Source organism: Triturus cristatus, chromosome 5_2 (genome assembly GCF_964204655.1).
Source record: "Triturus cristatus chromosome 5_2, aTriCri1.1, whole genome shotgun sequence".
NCBI lineage: Eukaryota > Metazoa > Chordata > Amphibia > Caudata > Salamandridae > Triturus > Triturus cristatus.
Window position 1 is genome coordinate 416,816,242 of NC_140588.1, and position 14,291 is coordinate 416,830,532.

Here is a 14,291-nt window from a genome sequence, read left to right on the forward strand (position 1 = left end):
GTAAGTTACTGGTCCACTACACCTTTTAATCAGGTTGACATGTTTCGGCCAGTTTGTGCCCCAATGGGTCTAATGGCCTTCATCAGAAACGTATTGAGGGAGACATAAAACTATAGAGTAATTCACTGGTAATGTGGATGAGTATATTTACTCAAGAGGCTCACTTTGCTCAAGGCGAGGTGGGGTTATAGGATCTGCTTTTGGCCCATAACTTGGTGGAAATCAAAAAGAAAAGGAAAACATAACATAATGCTATGCATATTCTCATAGTATAAATGATCCCCTGTGCACCCGATGTGAAACTCATGAATGTCCACTTAGACAATCTCTAGTGGCATTTATTCAACAGTATATTATAGTGTGAGTTATTATAAACTACAATTTTGGCTGCTCATATAATTCTTCTGGTGTATGGTGTAAGCCAGTCATGTGGAGAAAGTACATTAACAGTTACTGAAATAAAAAAACAAACTGTTTCAGTTATATGTTGCTTGAAAATGTTCATTGAGGTATAAGTTATTACAAACATTGAGGTTGACACAACTCAACTCTGTGTTGTTAAGAAATATGTGAGAGCAGAAATCAAAAACTAAAATACTACATCCTAGTTGTTTTATGTCAATCAAGGGGAGAAAGTGAAGTTATAGACGTAGTTAGCAAATTGATAAATCTAATTATTATCATCACGCAAGAGTAATGGACATGATAGAAATACTACAGTCTGTAAATATGTCTCATTGCACTTTTGCTGCGCTCTATAATATTATATTAAATGCCAGCGCTCTGAAAAATAGGTATTTTACTTAGTGTAAGGTATCTGAGTGGTTATTGCACGCATGATTTTGGCTAACATGATTTAGTCTGAAAATGCTCAATAAAGGATTAGCAAAGTTACAAATTCAGATCTTCAAGTGAGTTGTAAATTAGTAGACAATACATTAAATCATTACCCAATATAATTCAAAGCAATTCAAAAGCATAAATGCAAAGACAAAGTATTATAAAGTTGTCTAAAAAAAAAACAAGAGAAACACTACCCGGCAAAGTTGGGAGAACTCCGGCAGAAGGTGTCAGCATAAATAGTCTCCGAAAGGCAGTATTAAATTAATCAAGTAAAGATTTTTCAAGCAAGTGGGGAAAGTAGTTGCCCAAAAGTATAACTCCATTGGTCAAGAGAAAAAGGCTTAATCTGTTAAGGGGGCAGAAAAGGCGTCTGAGTGTAAGTCTACATTACATTAGCTATAAAACACAATTACATAAACTCACTACACCTGCAAATGATTCCCATGAAGGAGACCAATCAGGTTAAAGTACATTTACGATAATGTGAACTTTATTGTTTTCCCTAACACGCCATGGAGTTTCTGCTAATTTACCTTCCGCTTGATATCTTCAAGCAGATTCTACACTTGTTCCAGGATGATCTACTTCCCAGGGCCAGCTCATTATTTCACTCTCCGAGGAATATGTAAATAGTAATGTTAACTTAAGAAATAACACAAAAGATACATCATTTAACTTTTAAGGGTACAGCTTTTCTCTTAAAACAAGAAGAAGGAAAATACACAGCAAGAATAGAATATGGCAACACCACATCAGCCATTTTGAATTGAGGCCGATGGTTAACTTTAAGGTCAATACCACACTTTAAATACATTTGCATGTTGCAGAGTAATATTAATGCATATGCAAAATATTTAACCATGAAATATTTTCTTCCATACTAAACCAATTAATGATTAGATGAGTGAAGGAAACAGTATGGAACTCCTTCCCTTTTGTGAATGTTGATAAAAAAACAATTTTTAGGAGAAGGCAAGGGTTTAGGCAATGGTCCATGGAACTACTGCCTATTCCTGGAAAAGGTTTGTGCAACTCTTAATTTTTTAAAAAAAAGGCATGCCACTTTCCTTAAAGGAAAATGGGCTGCATTAAGAAAAATTGATTGCTCTATTAAAAGAAATTACAGACACGGTAGTCTGCTTAACCCAGCAGGCCACCATCTCTGTGGTTGTGGCCAGTGGTAGTGGGTAGCAATTTGAGACCGGACTGATAAATATTGATGATGTAGGACGAATAGGGGCACACTACGATTCTGTATTTTGTGAACTGACCTATTAGTTCGTAGGTGTGTTTGTAAAATAAAAGTGAACAAATTGCAGCCCCTTTTACCAAAAGCATTCTTCATACACGAGGCCCAGTATTCTTAAATAGCGAATCCTAAGAAATTACTACTTAACACTGGGCTGACAGTAAAAAAACATTTCACAATTTGTAAATAGGAAATCAGTATTATTCACAATATAAGAATAAAAAAATGTACTTTTTGTACAGGAGGTCCGGAATTCAGTAAACTGATCAAGGCAAGCAAACATCAGATACCGTCTCGGCTCCAATCTTCAAAATAATCCTCCAAAGCATATATGCTGAGTCTGCCACAAAGAATATTTCAAAGAATTCCCAACACACAGGATGTTTACCCTTTGAACACAAGGCTCCCTTCATTAGACCACTCATCAAAACAATGGACCTTGACCAATTTAAAACATTCAAGTATAAATTGATCTCTAAAGACCCCTTCCAGGCAAAACAGACTGAAAGAGCTGTCTGCTCCCAGATTTCTACTTTTGTTGAACCAACAAACAGACCTGCGCCCAGGTAAAGGCATGGAATCTCCCTTGATATCCATTTAGGGTGCTCTGAAATTACTAGTAGACACCAATAGAGTAGCACCACTACTACTCTTGGATGAATCAACAACCTTCAACATTGTCGACAGTCAGTATCTACTTCTGAGAGTAGCAAAGCTCAGTGTAATAAGAAATATCCTAATCTGAGTGTCCTCCTATCTAAAAAAAAGTAAAGCATGGTGTCAGTACCGCCATTCACCTCCTCTTGCCACACCTCACTCTGTGACCTCACACCAGGTGCTATAATCTTATCACTCCAGATCAACCTCTGCAACCGCTTTCCAGACTCTATTCAACCTAATGTGCTGCAACTGTGCAGATGACACACAAAGTATCCTAAAACTAGAAACCCTTCAGGATCTAAACTTGTCAATACATCACAAGTGTCTTTGTGCTCTTGACAAATCAATAATGATCACCCTCCTTAAACTCAATTCCTCCAAAATGGAGATAATGACCTGTGGACAGAGGCCTAACTTCCAACCTACAACAATCTGGCCCAAAGAAATAAAATCCCTCAGGCGACATCAAGAGAAGTAAGAAAATTGAAATGATCATGGATCAACCTGTTTGTGATCCTACATGTAAATGAAGTACATTGTACACAATAAATACTGCAACACATTTTCGTGCACAACCAATATCCACGGAATGAATAGGCTATTCTCATTGTTATGGTATTGTAGGAAAATTGTACAACCAGTCTATTCCAAAAGGCCCCCCTTTTCTTACAAACAAAACTGGTACTACACATTACCCCAGAGATTCTTGCTTCACTGGCTATCTGTAGCTAGATTCTCTGACTTTAAAGCACTCTGCATTGATTCTCATTCTCAGTCATGGCAGCAAAACCTTAGAACTCTTACTAGATAAGACAGGCCTTGAAAAATCCACTGCCCCCTCACAATTGCAAGTGAGAATTTATCAGGTCCAGAATTTTCTCATCCCTGCTGGTGAGTTAACTTAAGCTGAAAGAAACAGGTGTTCTTTTCTTTCAGAAAGTGAATGAGCAATAAAGAGACCTTTAAATTCTGTTTTCTCTTGACACATTTGCAGCTTGCTCAAGGACAGTGTTCAAATGTCAGTTTGTTTTTATTAATTGTTGCTTATCTGTTCCTGGACAATGGTGTTTAATTTTCTTTCTCTTGTTATAGGTAGTGCTTTTTGTCAAGTGAGTTATCTGACAATAACTGTGGAAAAAAGGCCGCAAAATGTCAGATTTTTTTTTCTAACAACATTTAAACAGCTTGTAAATGAATAGTACAAGTATATATCATAAATTATGAAAGAACCTTTTTTGTAATTCAGAAGTGTGATGCAAACAAAGATTTACATAGGAGCATAACAAATCAGAACACTTTACTTGGTGATGTGCAAATCACTAATATTTGCAGAAACTCGATTTCCAGACATTGTACACTATATAGTTTTGAAACAACATATCAGTGGGAAATTCTGTGGCCATTTGAATGTAAAATCTGCTGGTTGCAAATGACAGTGTGTTGCTACTTTATATGCTTTAGTAATGTATTTAATAAAAGTGACAGTTTTTAAACATAATTTGCCCTGCACTGATGATAATGCAGTTAATGAACTGAGGCAAGGCAGCGGTCATGTGTATCCTATATGTGGCTAGATTTGTATAATATATGGATCAAAAGTTCACTCTATTAAATCAAACAAAAGAGGTTTCTGTGCAGCAGACAAGCCAAACTTGCTGTATTTGAAGGTGCTCTCATGTGTGATCAAGAAGAAAAGGCGTCTCATTGAATTGAAATGCTTGACCAGGATCACGTAATTTTAAACCAGTTTATGGATCCACAGCATTATAATTAGGTCAAGTAGTTTATTTAAGTCACTAGACCTACAGGCCTGTAAGACAAGTGACATAGAAAACCATCTGAATTTTAATTAAAAAAGACCTGTCTTTCCCCAGTTAAGAAAGAAAGATGAAACATGGTTCCTTTACACCACAAATATGAACTAACAAGACTGTGCTCAAGAGTTTACCAATCCAGACAAAGGAACAACGTTAGTTCCTAGAAAAGTCAGAGGAAAAATTGAAACAATGTGCTACCACATCTGGCTGTAATCAATGCAAGCCATGGACTAGGCTCATAGGTCTCCTGGTTGTCCTAATCAGATGTTTATCCTGTCTGACTGTAGCTAGTGCTGCTTTAGCCCACCTGCTTGGACACTCCATTGCAACTTATATGTTTTGTTACATTATTTTAACGGAAGTTCTTTCGGGCTTGCGTACCATCATGCTTAGGTCTTGAGTATTAGACTGTAGGCTGTATTCTGTTTGAGTAGTAGTGTAGTAGTAGTAGTAGTGCTGGTGTGAGTAACAGTAGAGTGTGTGTTTGGTGTTTGGTGTAGTGTAGTGTGATGTTGCAGGACTGCTATGAGCAATGCCTCTCTTGAGTTATGTGTTGAGGTAAATGAGATGATAGTTTTAATTGCTTTCTGTTTTGTTAAATGATCTTGTGTGGTCAGTGACAGTAACAGTATGGAATATCTGATCTGTGTTATACGTATGAACTGTGTTCTGTATAGTGTGTTCTGCTGCCTGTCGTCCGTCGTCTGTTATCTTATCTTATCTTATGACCTCCCACAATCAGGACAAACTACACGGCACACTTGTTCTTTCATGTAACTACCATTATCTTCCGTAAACCAATCACATTCATTACTCAGTGAAGATGCAACTAATGCACTATGAGATGTGCCATCCTTAATGTCATTGGATGAAATAAAGCCTGATCAACAAGGCTTGTAACTTGGATGACTTTAATAGAGTCAATTTATGAGGGACCTGCACCTGTCCCCAACACTATTGATGGACACTTTAGGGCATTATACACTCTCATGACATTATTGACTTGCCTAATAGAGCATGTTTATACTGCCCCTCCCTACAGATCTCTCTCCTTCACTCACTAGTCCCTCCTAGATGATTCTGAGCTTCTGTGTTGGCTGCTGTATCCAGCACAGGATGTGAGTTGGTGTGTCAATTGTCTCACAAGAATTCTGCAAGGTTGACTGTGGCTGTCCCTACTTCCTCAACTCCTGCAACTTGCTGCTGAAGTTCAACTTCCACTGTAGTAAGTGCTGTGACCTTTCCGGTCACCTCAGCCATAGACTGTTGTTAGTAACTGATTGTTCGCTCTGACTTGGGCATAATGTTGCAGTGCCTCTGCTGGTTGGACCTGCAGGAGCTGTATGATCATAGACAATGACGGTTCAGACATTTCCTCCAACACAGTGGTGTTGGCTGATGCAACAACTATAGAATGCATGGGGGTACTGCCAGAGGAATTGAAAGCCTATTCCTGAGGAGGGTATTGGGGTGCCATGCCACCACAGAAGGCAAACCAGCCCATTGACTAACCTCCCTCTCTTGGATGATGACCCAACAGGCTCTCATTAGTTAGCCAGGATGTCAAAGCTTTTCTTTCCCCCTTTGAGGTAACCCAAATCTGAAAGGGGTTGCCTTGAGTACTACTTTTAGTGCGGGTGGTAGCCGGATTACCATGTCGAGTGCTTCCTTGATCATCAATGCTTTTCTTAGCATTACCTCTGCCTTTGTGAACCGGCTGCTTGCCGTGTCTTCACTGGGACCCCTCAGCTGAATTAAGCACAGCACTAGTTGCAGTTCTAGGCTTCTGAGTGTCTTACTCACTGGTATCAGCATGTTTTTGATCAGGCACATTCACAAAATGTTGAGCACTGCTTACAATAACTAAAGCAGTAGAGGTAGCTGAATTGCTGCAATGTCTGAGGTCCTTTGCTTACTGATGTGATGCATCAGAGAGGGACATAGCTGCTGTCAGAGACCCCTTGTGCTACATCATCTCGGCATTAGACTCAGTCTTACTCTCAATAGCCCCCTCAGTAGACCCCTCAGCATTGGTAGTAGGCTCAGCCACCAAACCCTTTACAAACCCCACTTGGCAGGATAAAAGACATCGGGATCAGCATATAAATCAACTGGAGCTGGATAATTACTTTGTTGCAAGTTAGTTGGTGCAGATGGGAGAGCGGCTGCTACATTGTTGCAGGTTACCGCCACCAATAGCAAGGGAGCCAACACAGTGGATGAATCCAGCTTTTTCGGCAATTGGCAATTTTTACCGGTAGCATGTCCATTCTCCATGCGCGCTTGCAGTAAGCTGGCTGCTGTGTCCGAGTCCAAGAACATCAAAATAGGGCGGCCTCTCCTAAAGGCAATGCTGTTACTGCAGATACCGCGGAGTGGGCCCCCCAACATCTGTGGAGCGTGCATGACCTGGAAGGACCCATACCTCTTGTGGCACTTGCGGCACTTACAGCAGCCATCTGAAGCAGCCCAAGACATCAGGGAGTTGCGAGGCTGTCACAAAGTCCACAGCTACACAATTGCCACATCCAATATTACCCTTAGGTTAAGAAGCTGTTGAGGAGTCAAAATCCATCAACAAAAGGTGAGCAGAGGGCGGGGACGAGGCAGGAGGCAGGGCACAGTGGAGAGAGCGCTCACAGCCACAGCATCAAAGCGCCATCTTCCTTTCCCCTTGAGCCAGCCATAGCCACGACAGTTAGGGATCATGGCAGTCGACTAGCAGTGGTTCAATTCAAGATTGAAGCGCTGGAGAACCACCAACTCCACAACAATCTGAGGGTCTTTAGTGTACCTGAAGGAAGCGAAGGGGACGATCCACAGCGGTATATCGTCAGGTTATTCGTGAGAGTGTTTCCAGACCTTGCTGACTGGGATATGGACTCCCTAATTCAGTGTGCACACCGACTTCAGATAACTTGGAATTCTGCCAATGCTAATCAAACACATCCTCATCCAATTTTATGTTTGTGGGTAATTTTCTACTGAGTCAGGAATCTCCCTGAAAGCTCACCCTACTGCACCCGTTGTTCTTGATTCAATGTCTGTGTTTGTGCGATCAGACCTTTTCAAGCTCACCATGGATCGGCGGTGGAAGTTACACCAAATGATTGATCTAGTGAAAGAAGTTAGGGCACAGGTCTTTCTACAGGAACCTGCGAGACTGAAGATCATTAAGGATGGTCATACACACATTTTCTCTACTGAGTCAGATGCAGCCCAGGCTCTTAGTCAGTGGCCCACTTGATTTAAAATAATGTTGACTTGATTATTATTGTCTCTAAGTCCTGCTTGTTTCTTATTGCTTGATTTGAGCTTGAATATGCATACTTAATGTATTTCTTTTATTGCCTTTTCCCTTTTTTGTTTTGGTGTCTCTGGGTCTTAGGGTGCATGGGTGTGGAGGTGTGCAGCGCTGTCTTCACATCCGACAGCCCAGGGGTGGGATGATTTTTTTCCCACAGGGAAAGGTGACCTGTGGATGTGAGTGGGCGTACTGTCCTACATTTTGCGGCTGATTAGGCACTTTGCTTTGGGATGGGTGTGGGGAATAAACAGGATAAAATGAGTCAGAATGCTCATGTGGTTCTATTTGAATGGGCATCTAACTATGATATTTGCCAGGATTTGGGATGTGAATATAGAATGGTCACACTAAGCACTCATTATTTGCCACAATAAATGGACTGAAAATTAAGGGCCCGTTTACGATGGCGGGTGGACTTATGTCTGCCCGACACCCTGTCAGGGACTGGGACTGCCCGACATGCTATCGGTGGTCCCGCAGTAGGCATTTTATTGTGACCACCACCACAGCAGTTGCAGTGCTTACATTTTGCTTTGCTGCGGGTCCACCCACTTCAACGCAAAAAAGGGACCTGCACACATCCCTGCACTACGTGGCAGGTACCATGCAGTGCATGCCACATGGTGCAATGGTGCAGGGATATGTAGGGGGTACCATTGGTGCCTCCAGGTCCTGTGTCTGGGGTCCAGGGGGTAAGGGGCACCACTAGGGTCCTCCAATGTCCCTTTCCGCCCGTTTTATTATGGGGGTTTCTCTGCCATGAAAGGGCCTGCGGAAAGGCACATCGTAATGCCTATGGTGGTGCCTGGCAGGCACTGCCTTCATTATAGGCATTACTCTGCCTGTGCCGTACCAACGGGCTCAAGGAGCCTGTGGATGAGTGGCGGTCAGTCTTGCCGACCACCAACAAACCGCCTGCCATCCTAATGTGGTGGGCGGAGAACATGTTTAGGATTGTGGTGAGACCGCCACCGGTGGGCTGTCGGCGGTGGTCTCACCGCCATCCTAATCAACCCCTATGTGATGGAATGTTACTGGCCTTAGTCGTCCTCTAAAGCAACAATTAGTACGAGAAGAGATAGTGCTGTATAAGCCACAATTACTCTGCTTAACGGAGACTCACTTAGCATATAAGGATCACTCACTACTGAAACATCTTGGCTACAATACTCTTGTAAGCACTTCTCAGTCTGTTTCCTAACAGGGGGTTGCTATACTCTCTGCTAGACACGTTGAGGTTAAGGTACTTAAAACAGCTACTGACCTAAGGGGGAGGTGGGCTATTGCTGAGCTTGTTGTGTATGGTGGTAAATATGTTTTATGTACAATATATGTCCAAAAATTTAGACAACCCTGGGATGTTTAATCAGCTTTGTCTAGAATTGCTAGACTAGGCAGGGGATTTAACAACGATGAGCCATTTTAACTGTGTAATGGACTATGGAATAGATACTACTAATCACTTTGCCCACCACCATATGGTTAAAACAAGGTCATCCATCTTAGATATTGCCTGATTACATTGACTGTCTGATGTATGGAGGGCTCTTTATCTCTCTGGGCAAGGGTATACCTTGTAATCCTCCCCTCACAAGCAATACTCTAGAATTTACATGATCTTTGCCGGGATACAGTTAGTTCAAGGCACTGAAATGGAAGTCTGCCCTAAGATCACCTCAGACAATAACCCAGTACTGCTTACAATCCGTGCAACCACTTATAGAAGGGAAAGTGGTCAATTCACATTCCCTTGTCACATTCTCTCTAATCCTTAATATCGAACGTATCTGTCTGGGTTTCTTAGGGAGTTTATTATGTCAAATACTGGAACGGCTACTCCGCAGGTTGTGTGGGATGCTATGAAGGCGTATATACGAGGAATTGTAATGAATATAATTCTCAATAAAAATAAGGTAATGAGGAGGGAGTAATTCAGTCGCATTAACGAAGAAGAAAATTGGATATTCGGAATGCTCAAGTAATTCTAGCTAGAGATTCGGGAGAGCAAGCTCTCTAATTAGAGTTAGTAGCACGTGTGTGTCTTTTCGATCGAGGATTCAGAGAAAAGTTGGCCGCCAGTCATCACAAGAATAAAGAACTCCAATATGAGTTTGGTGAGAATATTGGCCAAATGCTAGTCCATCAGATCTCTCATAAAACATCTAGGTGTGTTCTCCATAATATTAAAGGCAGTGATGGAGCTGTTCTTACTAGCCCTCATGCTATTGCAGAACAGTTCACTCTCTTTTATCAGGACGTTTATAGCCAGTCTCAACTAACTAATCAGTTGGATCTCTTTGAATATTTACAGGGCTGTAGTCTACCCCGTCTGGAAGATAGCCAGTCTGAAGTAGAAGCTGCTAATAAGGTTCTGCCATCTGGAAACGTGGCTGGGGAAGATGCTATCCTGCTTGAATTTTATAAGATATTCATAGATATCTTGCTGCCCAAATGTATTAATCTGAAATGGCATATTGATAGTCGGTAAATGTTCCTTCCTCGTAGAATCTTACAAACATTGCTGTTTTTTTTTAAGAAAGACAAGTCACCAGAGGACAGGGGCTCCTATCGGCCTATCTCCCTGATTAATTTGGATGCACAGGTATTTGCAAAATTATTAGCTACCCGACTAGCCCCTTAAATCAGAATTTGGTCTTGTTGCAAAAGCATGGTTTTGTACCCGACAGGAATACTACAAGTCATATTGATTCGGCAATTGCTGTATTTGATATTGCTGAAAGAACAGGTACAAGGATAAGCATGATCCTATTGCATACCAAGAAGGCTTTCGACCGGGTCACATGGGAACATTTATGGGCAACAATGGGGGTCCTTGGTACTGATTGCCGATTTGTTAAATGGGTACAATCTCTGTATAAGAATCCTATGGTCAATCTACGAACTGTTCTTCACCATTTAGGATTTTTACAGGCCTAACAGGAGTGCCCGCTTTTCCTCTCCTGTTTGCGTTGCATATCGTGCCTTTTCTTGAAGTCCCTCTTACTTAATCAAGGGAATCAACCAGGGTATCTAATGATTGTGAGCATAAAATTACAGCCGATGCCGATAATGTGGCCATTTTCATGTCGGAAATACTCACATGTATCGGCCTAGTTTCAGACGAGGCTAGTAGGTTTCGAGCCTTTTCCGGTTATAAATTACATTTATCCAAAACACATGTACTGCTAAACTTCCAGTCGGTGGATCCGATTCTGGGAATAGCAGCTACGGCTACTTATTTAGGAGTCATGCTGAGTAGCCAGGTGGATAGTATTTTTAAACTTAACTATCAACCTCTCTTGCAATCAGATATCGATAAATTGCGCTCATGGAATTGACTTCCTATTAGCATGCTATGCCGCTGTGACATTATAAAAAAGAAAATTCTGCCCTAAAAAATGATCTGTTCCGAGCAATCCCACTTCAAGTCCCGGAATATTTTTTTTTTGTGTTTGAAATGCTTTATTTGAAGAAAAAGCATAGCGAGCAACAAATACAAGTCATATAAAGAACATTGTCATACAAAATCAAAAAGAGAAAAATAATAAAGGGTCATCATGCGCTAAACATAAGGAACCTGAGGAAAAATTCAAAAAGCATTTTGTAAAATTTTAAAGGGAACCAGAAGGAAAAGGGGGAAAAGGAGAAAAAAGGGGAGGAGAAAGGAAAGAAGGGAGAGGAGAAAGAGAAAGGGAAATATGAGGCGTTAGGAGAAGAATAAATGATGTAGTCAGAGAGAAAATAGGTAGAATAGAAAGAGCAAATAAGCCAAGGGTAGGGAATAGTTGAAAGGCAGGAAATGAAAATGCAAATGTAAAAAAGATAAAAGGAATAGAGAGGAAGAAAGGAAGAGGAGGGGCAGAGCAGAAGTCACTCATGGGGGTTTGAAATTCTCAGAGGATAAAGGAGAGATAGATTTCGATTTCAGAGCCATGCGGTCAAGATAAGCTGTGAGAGGCAACCAGAATAGATCTCTATTGAGGGTAGGAGTGGAGGCAGCAGCGAAACGAACATCAAGTCTGTGATAGTGACAGAGGGAATTCCACCAGCATTGTATAGAGAGTTTAGAAAGATCCTTCCAGTTAGAAGAAATGTGTTGGAAAGCCAGAGCCAACATAAGATCTAATAGACCAGAGGAGCGAGAAGGAATATCAAGAGTGTCAGAGATACTGCCTAAAAAAAGAAGAGGGATAGAGTATGGAATAGAGATAGAAAATAGACGAGAGATATGAGACCACACCTGATCCCAAAGTGCTAGAACAGAAGGACACAGAAAAAGTAAATGATACAGATCAGCATTAGGGGCAGAGCAGGTCCAACAGGTAGAGTCCTTATCAGGAGAAAAGCGAGAAATAGAAACGGGAGAGAGATAAAGTCTATGATATAGAAAGAACATAGATTGAGTTAGTGAGGCGGAACGGGAGATTTTTAAGGACCTGGCCCAGACTTTGTCCCAAACAACTATAGACCATTCACAGCCCAAATCAAGCTCCCAAGCAAGTTCCAATTTAGATTTCGGACGGGTCGGATTGGGGGAGGAGAAAAATTTATAAATAAGAGAGGCTTTGGGGAGAGTAGACAGGATCTGAAGAAGCGAGGACTGGGAAACAGAAGAGGATGACAAGGGAAGAGAATAGTAGACCTCAAGTATGATGGCCATTAGGACAGTGAATCTATGGAAAAAAGACTGGGGACAGTGAAACAGAAGTCGGAATCGAGGAAAAGAACATGGGAGAAAACCATCGAAAAGTTGGTTAACCCATATCAGCCCCTTTGATCTCCACGCAGTCCAACAAATAGGGCGATTATGGAGGAGAATAAGTGAATTGTACCAAATAGGGGAGGCCAAAAAGGATTCACGGGAGATCGGGTCAGGACGGACCAGAGCATGTAGAAGAGAAGAAGTATGCTTAAACAGGGGTAGAGGGGTGGTTAAATTCTTAGCAGTAAAATGTACAATTTCAGATAGGGAAAAAGGGGAGAGGAGTGAGCGTTCAATAGAGAGCCAAAGAGGAGCAAGAGGAGAAGGTGTAAGAACAAGCCAATTAGAAGCCTGACGAAGAGAAAAAGACTTATGATAAAGGCGGAAATCCGGAAAGTTGACTCCGCCATTGGACTTCGGTTTACGAAGGGCAACGAGCGCAACTCTCGATTTTTTATTATTCCAGAGAAACTTAGAGAGACAGGAATCAATGCGCTTGAAATAGATATCAGGGATATGAATGGGGAGCATGGAAAAGATGTATATAAGAATGGGAGATATCATCATTTTGATCGAGTCCAGCCGACCCCACCATGAGAGAAAGAGAGGATTCCAAGAAGAGAACAACTTATCCATGCGGGATAGTACAGCGGACATGTTCAACCGAATAGATGAAGAAATGGAGTTAGAGAACCAAATTCCAAGGTACTTAATTTTAGAGGAATTCCATGCAAAGCCAGTGGTCGAAAACTGATGAGGGAGACAAAATTTTGTAAGAGGAAGGAACTCAGTTTTATCAGAGTTAATCTTGTAACCAGAAACTTGGGAAAAGGAGTTAAACTCAAGTAGTAAGGCCGGAATGGATTGGTCAGGATCAGAAATAAACAAAAGAATGTCATCTGCATACGCAGAGAGTTTCAAATGAGTCTTGTCATAAGGGAAGCCAGAAATAGAAATGTTGTTTCTAATGGACGTAAGAAATGGCTCTAAAGCTAGGACAAAAAGTAAAGGGGACAGAGGACAGCCCTGACGGACGCCACGCTGCAAAGGAAAATAAGGGGATAGCCGGCCATTAACTAACACAGACGCTTTAGGGGAGGAATAAAGTAAAGAAACAAGAGAAATAAAATTAGGACCAAAACCGTGCCAACGAAGGGAGGCAAAAAGAAAGGACCAATCTACTCTATCAAAAGCCTTCTCGGCATCAACTGATATAGCAGCTAGAGAGAAGTTGAGAGAAGGTACCTTATTGAGAACATTGAGAAAAAGACGGGAATTATCTGAGGTGAGTCTGCCCTTTACGAAACCGCATTGTTCCTTACCAATAAGGTGTGGGAGGAAAGGGTCTAAGCGCCGGGCAAGAAGTTTAGCAAATAATTTATAGTCTACATTGACAAGGGATATTGGGCGATAATTTTTACAAAATTGCGGGTCGCGACCCTCTTTGGGTATTAGGCAAATCGTAGCCTCGTGAAAGGTACCAGCAGCTGTGCCGGAGGTGAAGAAGGATTGAAAGAGGGAGAGAAGTTTAGGAAGCAAAAGATCTGAAAAATGTAGATAAAATTCCACAGAGAAACCGTCCGGCCCCGGAGATTTACCCTTGGTTAGAGATGTTAAGGCGCTATCCAGTTCAGTGATAGAGAGGTCAAGTTCAAGATCAGGGAAATTAAGATGAGAAGTGGAGGGGGCAGGAATTTTGTCCAAGTAGGATTG